At 25.7% G+C, this 12,851-nt stretch overlaps 1 protein-coding gene across 1 annotated transcript in view; it reads right to left on the bottom strand.

The window, feature by feature from the left end:
- Window positions 1–12,851, bottom strand: part of LOC117175841 (probable citrate synthase 2, mitochondrial) — a 43,850-nt gene that overhangs the window by 18,258 nt on the left and 12,741 nt on the right. The window lies entirely within an intron of this gene.

Raw genomic sequence — 12,851 nt, 5'->3', positions numbered from 1 at the left:
TTTTATTTTTGATGATTTTTCCGAAAAGCGCATCGTTTATTGTAAAAAAATTCATGAATGTTTTCACAAAAATTTTGCCATTAAGACGCCATTTTGAAAATAGTAAAACGAAAAATCGATCTTGAAACCATGGATTCTCAAAGTTTAGACATTTATTCCACCGGTTAGTGAGATTCCAGGTTAATTACAGGCTCGAAAAGCTTTGGAAAATGGTTCACAAAAAAAAATAGGCACGAAAAATCACGTTTTTTTTTTGTTTAAACTGCATTTTGGGATAATAAATAAATTTTTTGAGGAATTTCATTGGCACCGTCAGAAAGAGGAGATCTTAAGCAATAAAAATATATGTGTCTTAATTTTTTCTAGGGTCGTATAGTCTTAGTTATTGGCCGTTAAAAAGCAGTGTCCCGGTAGTGGCGTTTTGACCGTTTAAGGGTTAAACGGATAAATCCACTTCGGTTAATTCCTAAATATTTAAGGATATATTGTCGCTTAAAATCCATTGTTAAAAATAAAATTTAAAATGGGGTTTTATAGTATGTCAGACTGTCAAATAAATGAATTACAAAAAAAAATTTTAATTGGATATTGTAAAAAAATTATGAACAAAAATACAATGCATGTATTTATTTTTGAATCAACAAAGGAAATCTACATGTTTACCACGATTAACCGCTTTTCGTATTGAATCTATAATCAAAGATTAATTTTTTGTTACAAATTCATTTTAATATTTGAATTTTCGATGGAAAAAGAATTTTAAAAAACAATTGAATTTTTAGCAAAGTAATTAAACTTGGCACATTAATTTATATTTTTTTTAGCAAAAGCTGAATTTTTAACTTAAAAAAGTGAATTTGCCTCTAAAACAGATACATTTTTAACCAAAAATGGAATCGTTAAACTTTCAATTAAAACAAAACAAAATGGTCAACAAACAAAAACGAATTTTTTCCCGGTTGAATTTAACTAAAAAAGACGCATTATTAACAAAATAGATAAATTCTTAACCAAAATGATAAATTTTCAACAAACAAGAATAATTTTCTCTAAAAACTAAGGAATTTTTAACATAATATATGAATTTTCTAAAAAAATGGTTGAATATTCAGCTTACAAAGGAACATTTTATAACCAAAAATGAAATAGCTACATTTTCAGATAAAAAATTAAGTTTTAATGAAAAAACGAATTTGCAACATATTAGTTAAGTTTTTAATAACAAAAATTTACTTTTTAACCAAATAGTTAATATTACTGCCAAATCAGTTGAATTTTCAACAACAAAAAAGTAAATTTTCAACCAAACTATTAAATTTTTTATCAAAACAGTTAAATTTTTATCCTATAAAATATGTGCATTTTAAACGAAAAACCGATAAATTGATTGAAACCCCAGAAATTTGAACGAAATAGTTGATTTTTGAATAAAAAAAGATTCTATAGTAAAAAAAGAAAAGAAATTATAATAAAATGGTTACATTTTCTACACAAGACAAATTTTTAACAAAATATGTACATTTTCAACCAAAGAGATGAATTTTTAACTAAAATTATGAATCTTTAACAACAAAAATTGAAGTTTTTATTAAGCATTCGAATTTTAGACGCAGTTATTGATTCTTCAAAAAAAAATCAATTTTCAACGAAAAATGTAATAGTTCACATCAACAATTGAATTCGGACAAAAGATTTGAAGCAAAAAGTCTGATTTTTTTAATCAGGAACATTCATTTTCTACAAAAAAAAAACGAATTTTCAACCAACTACATGAATTTTCAGCTAAAATTATGCATCTTCATTCAAAAAATGAATTTTTACCAAAAGATTTCAGCATTTAATCAAAGCGTGGAATTTTCAACCAAAAAATGGATTTTTTGTCAAGGAAAATTAATTTTCTACAAAAAACAAAAACAGATTATCAACGAAAAAAATGAATTTTCAACCAAATTCTTGAATTTTCAATTAAAAAATATCAATTTTTAACGAAAAATGAAGTAGTTAAATATGCATTTAAAAAATTAATTTGCAACCAAAAATGGAAAGAATTTCAACCAAATATTTCGATGTTCAACCAAATAGAAGAATTTTTAACCAAAAGATATTAAATCCGAAATAAAAATATAATGGTAGAATATTATAGAAAAAAAAACCTTTTGACCAAGAATAGTTGGATTTTCTTATTGGGTTCTATTCATTAATTTTTTTATTTAAGCGAAAAAAACTAGAACACGGGAAAGTTTCTTAAAAACAGGAGAAAAAATAAAAAATGTTAAAAAAAGGAAAAGATTTTACGGAAGGCCGCTATAATCTATTAAGTTAATCTGCCGCCGAAGCTAACGCTAAAAAAATGCCTAGAGAATTTAATTAAAAGTATTCTCATACTAGTATCAAATAGTTTTAACAAGTTATATAAAATTAAATTTATATTTCGTATTTTTAAAAAGAGGAGGGTGCCACAATACATTTTTAATAGCAGCAGGGAGGGGGAGGGGCACAGAAATGTCACAAAATATCAAATATTATTAATCATAATATAATTTTTTTAAACCTCAAAAAAGTACCAAACTGTCTCAATTACACACAGTTCTAAATTAAAAAATCAATAGGAATTTAAGAAAAGATAGTTAGAGAATAAGCAAACGGGCTCTTTTGATCGAAAGTACAAAAATATCTGGATGTTACCTACACCAAAGATTATTTTTGGCCGAGTTGCAAAACTCAGTCTTGGGTAGACAAGCTATACTATATTGTAGAGGATTTTAAACTGAAATAAATAGAAGTCGCTATTCAGCTTTTTAAAATAACTTTGTTACGTAAAGTAAGCGCACGTAGTAAGTTAATAACACAATTATTAGCGCAATTACATTTATATCGCGTGAGTGTGCTTTGTTCGTTTCCGCATTGGACGACCTTGATTTCGTAACTTAATCAACTTATCGATGAGGTTGATACTTTTCTCAGTGAAAGCCGAGGGGTTAAATATTACGATCTTTGCACGAGATTGCTAAATAACTTATGCATTTTATACATTATCAATAGATTTTTATAGCCCTTAAAAAGATTTTAATAGATTTTTAAATCGATTTTATAGACATTAGATAGATTTTTCATAGATTTTAATAGGTTTTAAATAGATTTTGATATATCTTAAATATATTTTTATGGACTTTAAATCGATTTTATACATTTAAAATAGATGTTTATAGGTTTCAAATACAATTTTATAAATTTTAACTGGTAAAATACCTTTCTTCTATTAGTAGAAGCTTGTAAAAATATTTAGAGAATGAAAAAAGTTGGGGTTTTCCAGTCAATATTTTTATTGCATTTTTTAAAAATTGTAAGAATGAAAATAAAAAAGATTTTATTGAAAACCTCACCATTTTTATTCTTATTATTTTTTAAACGTGTCTAACCATTTTTGAGGCCAGGAGAATTTTTTTTCCTAAAAAGTAATTTTTTAATTTTTCTCGTACAGTCGTACATTATGAAAAATATCGCAAAAGCACAAGAAAAATTTCTCATAGAACTGCAACTGCACTCTATTTTTCAAAGACGTGCAAACTTTTATCTTAACATTTTTTCGTATCTGCGTCATTCTTTCCAAGAAAAAGTAGGAATTTCGATTGTAAGAAAAAACAGATTTTTATATATTAGATTTTCCATAGATCTTAAAAAGATTTTCATAGACATTAAATCGATTTTAAGTAGCCTGTTATAGGTTTTAAATAGATTGTCATAGCTTTTCAATAGATTTCTATAGATATTAAATAAATTTGTACAGATTTTTATAAATCCTAAATATATTTTAACAGATCTAAAATAGATTTTTATAGATCTTGAATAGATTTTGATAAATATTAAATAAATTTTAAATATATTTTCATAGATTAGGAATAGATTTTTATAGATCTCAAATAGATTTTTATAGAGCTTAAATAGTTTTTTATATTGAACAGATTTTAAGTAGACTTTTATAGGTTTTAAATAGATTTTCATAAATCTCAAATACATTGTTATAGATTTTTAAAAAGATTTCTATAGATATTAAATAAATTTGTATAGATTTTTTACAATTATAAATATGTTTTAACAGAACTAAAATAGTTTTTTAAATGGTCCTGAATAGATTTTGATAACTATTAAATATATTTTAAATATATTTTCACATATTAGGAATAGATTTTTATATGTTTTACATAGATTTTTATAGATCTCAAATAGATTTTTCTATATTATTATAGATTTATAATAGATATGTATAGGTTTTTAAATAGATTGTCATGGATCTTGAATAGATTTTTACAAATTTTAAATAGATTTGTATAGAACTTAAATAGTCTTTTTGTAGATCTTAAATGGAATGTTACAGATTTTAAACAGATTTTTATAGATATTAAATAGATTTTTATATGTTCAAATCAATGTTTATAGATCTGAAATAGATGTTTATAGATTTTAAACAGATTTTTGTAGACCTTTAATCGATTTTTAATCAATTTTATACAGGTTGCATGGTCCTTCTGAAAACATTTTATAGAAAAATGAGTATAGGCATATTTTGATTTCCCTATTGTTTTCTCTATCATAGGAAATTCATTAGGCGTCGTACATCAATTGAGTAAAAATTTCGAGCCATGTATTCATTTTCAACCAACATAGCATGGAAGTTAAACGAAAAGTGGAATATGTAGATGAATTATCACATAAAAAATCTGATAAAACAAAATAACTGAACAAAAAAAATACGAATTTTCAACAAAATTGTTAAATTTTTAAACAAAAAGATAACTCTTCGACTAAGATATATGTTCTATAAAAAAGACGAATTTACAACTTATCCAATATACAATGACAATAACAAAATATATGAATTTTCAACCAAAAGGTTGAACTTTCAACTGAAAAAGATACATTATTTATCAAAAAGTTACTTTTTTAACTGAAAATGATAAATTTTTAACCAAAAATGGAATAATTTTATTGTCAGTTTCAAAGATTTATTTTCAACCAAACATGAAACGAATTTTCGTAAAAATAGTTCAATTCCAAACTTCTTTTAAAAATGAAAGCGTTCTTAAATTAGGATTTAGAAACTTCGTCCTTAAAAATGATTAATTTTCAAATTGTGCATCAAGATTATTAATAATAATTTTTTATTAATTATTATTAATAATATTGTTTAAAAAATAATTTTATAAAAATTAGATTAAGATGCATTTACGGCCTCTTTTAAATATACGCTACTCTTGTCCTCCGCTAAATACGCTAATCGATAAATGAGATATCTGTCAATCGATATTGTCAGTATATAATTCCCTGAGACAATTGATAATAATTGAGTTGACCAGTAACATTTGCAGTTAACAAGTGACCTCCAATACTTATTATATTTTTACAGGTTCTATTTCAAAAATAAACTGATGGAAATTAAAAAATTTTTAAAATTATTTTCATTTTTATTATGCATTAGTATGTTCATCATTTATATTTTATAATTTAATTTTAAAATGTACTATTTGTATTATTTATAACTATAATGTTTTAATAACTAGTATTTTAAAGCTATAATTTATGTTTACTTCTTTTTTTCAAATCTCTATCGACTTTTGCAATAATTTAGCAATTGTCGAAAAATGCCGAGTTGCATTTTTTTTCAGGTCGATCGTAAGGAATTTTCGCGAAGTGTTATAAATGATAATGAATTTTAATTTATGACACCGTGACCCGAAAGCTCAAGGGCCCCTGTAATGTTAATTTGTCAAAAGTGATGAGTGATATCATCACTGCTTTCATTCAGTAAAGAGAGAAAGATTTAATTAAAATTTATTCAATTGTATCTTACCGTAATCGAAACTAAGTATTTTAGTTTGTGAGGCTTCAAAATAGAAGAATTTAAACAGAAAAAGTTTCTGAAAAAATTCAAATTGAAATTTTTGATTCAAACTGGATACAGGGATCACAGTTTTTCCCCTTTTCCTCTATTGTTGAGAAACTTCCCCTTTTTTTAACAGGTCCCAGACTCACGTTAGATATCGAAAATAGTTCAATAATTTCACAAAATTATAATCTATGAATGATCAGTATTCTTATTAATTTATCTCAGACTTCTCAGTTTTTGCCCTTTTTCGCATTTACCACTTAAATTCCAATTTAATTAATAAAACTCCATAAAAAAAATGCAATTAACCTTTTTTAATATGTATTCTGTTCGATTGAAGAGACTACTATTAAATTTTTAGTTAAGAATTCATTCTTTTTTTAATGAAAATATTATTATTGCTTTAAAATTCAATTATTTAATTGACAGTTGAAAGAATACAATTAACTTTAGTTGAACATTATTTTTTTCGGTATGAAGGTAAGGTAAAAAATTAAAATGTTCTAATTTTGTCGCAAATTCAACTGTTTCATACAAAGTTAGTCGTTTTGGATAAAAAATGCAACAATTTAATATAAAGATCTACTGTTTAGTACAAAATTTAATTGTTTTGTAGAAAATGATTGTTTTTTATTAAAAAGTAATTTCTCAAACTGAAAATTTAACTACTTTGTTAAAAAAGAAACATAATCTCGGGTTGAAAATTTAACAATTTGATATAAAATTCAACTATAGGGTACAAAATTAATCTGTTTTGTAGACAAGTATTTTTTAAAATTTAAAATTAATTCTTCTGAATGAAAATTGTACTACTCCACTTTTTCAATTTCAAATTCTCAAATTTTAATCGCTTCAAATTAAAAACTTTACGTAATATAAAATTGTTTGATTTAAAACCTTTTCAATTCAAAATTAACTATTGTTTCAAAATTATTTTAAACTTAATATTTCGAAACTTGTTAATGGGTGGATTTTTAAATTGTTTACATTTGTAATGTTATGAAATAAAAGTGTATAAACGTGAATGCGCGCGCGTGTATTTACTGCTAGTTAAATAACAGAATTGAAGCGGAGACCACCTGTGTTCCTTATCTTATCATTTTTTTCGCATTGTTGCCGACTTTTCTATTTCAAAATGGTCTTTTTATCAAAAATCAATACTTTTTTCACGTTAATTTATCTCCAAAACTAAGAAACTCTTTTTTATGAATTTCAATACAAATATGCGAGGACTTGCGTTGCATTTTTCTTCTTGGTTTACTGCACGACCAATTATTTTTTGATCAAATTTATAAATAGTAATAATAAGATCGGCGTAAAAATTTTGATGCTCCACTTTTGTTGGTTTTTTCCAGGCGTAAAAGAAAATAAGAAACGCTCTTTTTAGATTGTAATATTTGAAGAAGGCTAATCTTGATGGGCCCTGATGGGTTAATCAGGGCCCGAATGGGGCCCTAGAAGACTGACTAAATTATGAGGAAAAAATTACTGTTTTTATAATTTATTTTTCATTTTGATACTCTTAAATACTCTGGCGTAAATATTATTAGATGATGAGGAAAAAATTCCATTTTTTTAGAGTTAGTTCTTCATTTTTGATAATCTTAAACACTCGTTTCTTTTTTAAATGTAGAAAAACATATTTGAGACACTTAGAAAATTTGTTTAGTCCTGTCGAGTTAGCCAGGACCCAATTCCATTTTTTTAAATTAATTTTTGATACTCTTAAACACTCTAGTTCTTTTTGGGGATGTACAAAAAATATTAAATAAGGCACTTGGAGCATTTGTTGCTCCTGACGGGCTAGACAGTACCCGATGAGGGCCCTAAAATTCTAGCCAGATGATGAAAAAAATTCCTTTTTCTAGAGCTCACATTTCATTTTTGATACGGAACTATACAACAAAATATTGGAGTCACTTTGAAAGTTTGTTTGGTTCTGACGGGCTAGTCAACATTCTACACTGGAAAGTTATGAAGATATCATTTATGCAAAAATGAAGTCAAGCTTGTTTTTTATTTTATTTTCAACTACAACCCCCTTTGATTCGAACCCCGCATGCGTCCCGATCAATCTTGTAAACTTTAGATCCAATTAACAGTGCACTAAATTTGCGAAGCAGAGTCCGAAGGTTGCTGACGATTGTCTTTACCCACAATATCGTTCTTATCTTCTGTCTCGTTTCGAATTATTACGTCTTTTATGTACTATGTACTCATATAAATGAAGCGTAAGCTACATTATTTCCGTTACGAGTGATGCTTGCGTATTTAATCAGTGACATTGAACTTTCACCGCCTGGAAAGAAAGTGCATTGACTACTTTATCGTGGGAGTAAATAATGCCAGGTGTGAAATTTGACACCACGAACACAATAGTGCCGGCAATAAATATTTTTTACTCTGTCAAGTTTTTTTTTATCAGAATTGGTTACACAGTAAAAGGTTTTTTTCAGTAATGGAATTCTAGCAGATTTAAAGAAAAGTTTCTAGGATAAAAAATTGTAATTTACAAATTTTTCTAAGTAACTAGGTGATTTTAGGATTTTTATAAATAAGGGAGCGTACACATATTTGGTGGAACTTTTTCTAACACTTGACACTTCTTTGATACAAAATAATGAAAATCCGTATCGACAAATTAAAGACTAATATAATTAATTTAATTTTTAACCCGGAAGGATGACTTTTCTACCATAAAAGATCAATTTTTAACAAGGAAGATTAATTTTATACCAAAAGACGAAATTTTAACAAAATACATGATTTTTTAATCAAATAGTTGAATTTTGATCTCAAATATATAAGGTTTGCACTAGAAAGGGAATAATTAAATTTTAAGCTTAAAAGATTACTTTAAAAAAAAGAATTATCAAACAGTTAAATTCAACCAAAAAAGACGAATTTTTAACAAAAATAATTGAATTCTCAACCGAGTAGACGTATTTTCAACAAAAAAGATCAGTTTCCCACCGAAGTAGATGAATTTTTAACAAAATATTTAAGGTTTTAAGCTAAAAAGTCGAATGTCAATCAAGAAATTTGAATCTTCATCGAAATTGTTAAATTTTTAACTGAAAAAGAGAAGTTTCAACCAAAGACGGAATCTTTCAATTATCAGATGGTAAAACTAATTTTCAGCAAAAAAAAAATTTAACGAAACACATAAATTTTGATTTAAAAAATCGTTGATTTTTGATCCAAAAATATGGAATTTAATAAAAAAGATCATTTTCTACCGAAATGTCAAATTTTAAAAGCAAAGAGACGAATTTTCTACAAAACAGTTGATTCTACAATAAAAAAATCTGACTTTAATTTTAAGACTTAATTTTAAGAATTTTAAAGACAATACTTGAACCCTCAAAACCAAATAAATTAATTTTCAACTAAAAAGTGAATAGTTAAATTTTCAGGCAACAAAATTAAGTCTAAAATTTTTTTTAATGTTTAGCAAAATAGTTCAACTTTCAATCGAAGAGTTAACTTGTCTGCCAAAAAAAGACAAATCTTCATAAAAATAAACAAATTTTCATCAAAGTAGTTAAATTTTCAACCAAGAAGATTAAATAATGTACCCAAAAAATAAATTTTTAACAAAAACTGGAATAGCTCATATTTCATTCAAACAAAAAGAGTTTTCAACAGAAAAAAAAACAATTAATTTTTCAATTCTAAAGTGTCTACTTTTAAAGTGAAAGTTTTCATATTACAAGATCAAGGTATAAGAAGAAGCTTACATTTTTAATAAAACTAGTAAAAAAGAACAGTTTGTGGTCAATTTTTATTTTAAAAAATATTGTTTAACTATAAATGGTGCAATGAAAATTTAGAAAAACGGTTGCTTTTCATTTATTGTAAAAGTATAATTTTTATTATTGATTAACAATAAAGATACTTATTTGTGCACGTGTCAAATATAAATTAAAATACTGTTACATGCGTCTGTCTTGATTAAATAAAATGTTGCATTATAGATTATGAATTTTTCTCAGTTTTATCATGCGCATGTTACATTTTTCTTACCGTTGAACTTCAAAGATAAAATTTTGATATAAAAATAAAATAATTTAATACATCTATGTGACAAATATGTGAAAAAAACGTGATAAATGAAATCTTATAGAAAATTCGAATCAAATTCAAATAGTACATTTTAATTTCTACTTTGATGAATAGTTCATCTGGAAATACCTTGAAAATGTATTTTTTAAATGGTTTTTTAAATAGTTAAGGTTTAAATTCCTTGGGATTAATAAAAATAACACAAATGTCTATACCGTAAAATTAACATAATTCTAATAAATTTCAGGAGCTTCCCAGAATAAATTACAGTTGACCTTTCCAAAGATGAAAGTGCGGAGAAAAGTGGCAAATCGTAAATTGTAAAAAAATGCAATTTCTCTCTTACATTAGATTTCGAAATAAATTTTCAATTTCATAAAATGCTTTATTGTGTGTTATCAATAAATTTAAGCCTGTCAATAGTCATAATGATAAGGAAAATGTTCAGATAATTTTTTCTGGGGAAACCTGTAAACAAATAATTTGTTATAAAATTTATTACCTCGGATTTATGTAAATCACGAAGTAAAAAGTGTTGCAAAATCAGTTTGATATCTTTAGAGTTAGAAAGTTGATGTTGGAGTTTATTTGCATAATCATTTGAAATTATCTATTATTCATGTGGAATGGAAACCTGATAAAATTACCTCTCCTGGCTTGATTATAATAAGAATTTTATTCACTTCGTCAGAGTTGATAACGGGTTATATTGAAATTAGAAACGACTATCAGATTCATGCGAATAACTTGTAGAAAGGAATTTTTTTTGTAAAGAAAATGTCAAAGAAAAATGTACTTTTGAATGGTTTTTTTCTGAAATAGTTCAATTTGAAAATTCTTTAATTTTAACGATTCGCAATTTTCAATTTTTCCATTTTTAAGTTTAAAAAATTAAGATTCAATAATTTGGAATGTTTATAGTTGAAAATAGTGCAATTCTAAACGCTTTTTAAAAATATGTACTTGAATTTTTTAAATTACTGTAGAAAATTCTATAATTTTTAAGATTTTCAATTTCAAACATATATTTTTAAGATGTATAGCTCTATTTTGAAGATTTATAATATAGTGACGAAAATTTAAAAAAAATAGTGTCAAAAATGAGAAATTGTTTAATGGAAAATTAACTTTCTTTTTTTAAACAAAAATTCCAGTTTTCTAACATAATATTCTTAAAATGTATGGTATTTAAAAATATGGTTCAACATTTAATTATTTTGTTAAATATTTAAAAATTTTGTTCAAGTCATGCTTCTTCGTTGAAAATTTAGAAAGCTCGTATTTTTGGCTCGACAATTTGATGATTTTGCAGTAGCTCTTTTTTGTTGTTAAAAATGCAACTGTTTGGTTGAAAATTTATCTGTTTTAGCTGAGAATTTTAATAATCGTTTGCAAATTCGTTTCTGCTGTTACAATCCAACTGTTTTTTTTCTAATTTGAAATTTTGAAATAATTTTGTTTGAAATATTATCTACATTCTACAGATTTTCTTAACAATTAATATTTTTAGGTCGGAAATTCAACTCCTTTATTGAAAGTTTAACTACCTTCTTAAAAACTATTTTTTTTTTTTTTGGTTGAAGATTCATAATTCTGGTTGAAAATCCATTTTTTTTTAGAGAAAAATTAATTTTTTAAGCTGACAATTTTACTATTTTATTGAAAATTTATCCTTTTGTTTTGGCAATTCATTTTTTTGTAGAATATTACCTTTTTTGATTAAAAATGCAAACGACACAATTTTGTGAAAAAAAAACATTTTTTTGGTTGAAAATGCAACTGTTCGGTTGAAAATTGAATCTGTTTTAGTTCATCATTAAAGTATTTTGCTGAAAATTCGTTTTTGATGGTTTTATTGCTAGTTCGGGTAATTTCTTAAAATGTAATTTTTTTAGTTTAAAGATTCATAAATTGAGTTAAAAATCGGTTCTTTTTTTGCTGTTCAAAGTTAGTTTTTTTAACTGCCAATTTAACAATTTTGTTGAACATTCAACGGTTTTGTAGAAAATCCGTCCGTTTGGGTTGAAAACTCAACAATTTGGTAGAAAATTTCACTATTTAGTACAAAATTGAACTGTTTAATAAAAAATTCATTCTTTTTAGATTAAAAATTTTACTATTTGGTTAGAAATTTGTAAAAAAAAAAATCAAATCAAATTTGGACTAACACCGCCTCCACTGTTTACATTATTTAATTGGAAACTTGTCTTTTTTGGTTCAATTCAACTGTTTTTTTTTATTAAAAATGAAAATTGTTGTACAGATATTTGTATAAAGTCCGAGGTCAGGGAAAAATAAAAAAAAATTATAAAAAAAAATGTGTCACGTAATTTAGGGATGGCCCTTACTTAATTAAACTGCTTTGGTCGTGCGGCAAATAGTACCTAGAACGGAAGTGAAAATTAGACATTACTCATTCGGATTTATTCTGGTTTCTAGAATAGCTATTACCGTTCTTCGAGAAGGAAACTCATCCTGGTTGAATCAAAATCATTACAAGAGCATTATGTAGTGGAAAGGTACTACGTCATTCAAGGTCACGTGACGTGTAGCGACACGTGTTAACAATGTCCACGTAAAATCACAAGACATAAGATGCTCGTGTAAAAAATTACCCTCTGGTGACACGAAACGTTTCACGTATGATTGCTTCGACTTCTTTGCTCAAAAGATGCCTTACCGGGGAAATTATTTTACCACTGCACGGTCTTAACTTTTGTTTGCTTCAGAAAATAATATAGCTTTGAAAAATAACTCAAAATCTTATTTTCAAATATATCAGGCATTTTGGCGATGAGAGGAGCCGCCTTAGTTGCAAGAGGTTGCGTCATGCGTCCAAATCCAAGAGAAATGATTCATGCGGCCCTGTGTGGTTACGTTTGGGAGCTATTGTATATAACGT

The sequence above is a fragment of the Belonocnema kinseyi genome, chromosome 7, assembly GCF_010883055.1.
Source record: "Belonocnema kinseyi isolate 2016_QV_RU_SX_M_011 chromosome 7, B_treatae_v1, whole genome shotgun sequence".
Lineage (NCBI taxonomy): Eukaryota > Metazoa > Arthropoda > Insecta > Hymenoptera > Cynipidae > Belonocnema > Belonocnema kinseyi.
The sequence above is the reverse complement of the archived record's forward strand: the minus strand, read 5'-3'. Positions and strand labels throughout refer to the sequence as shown.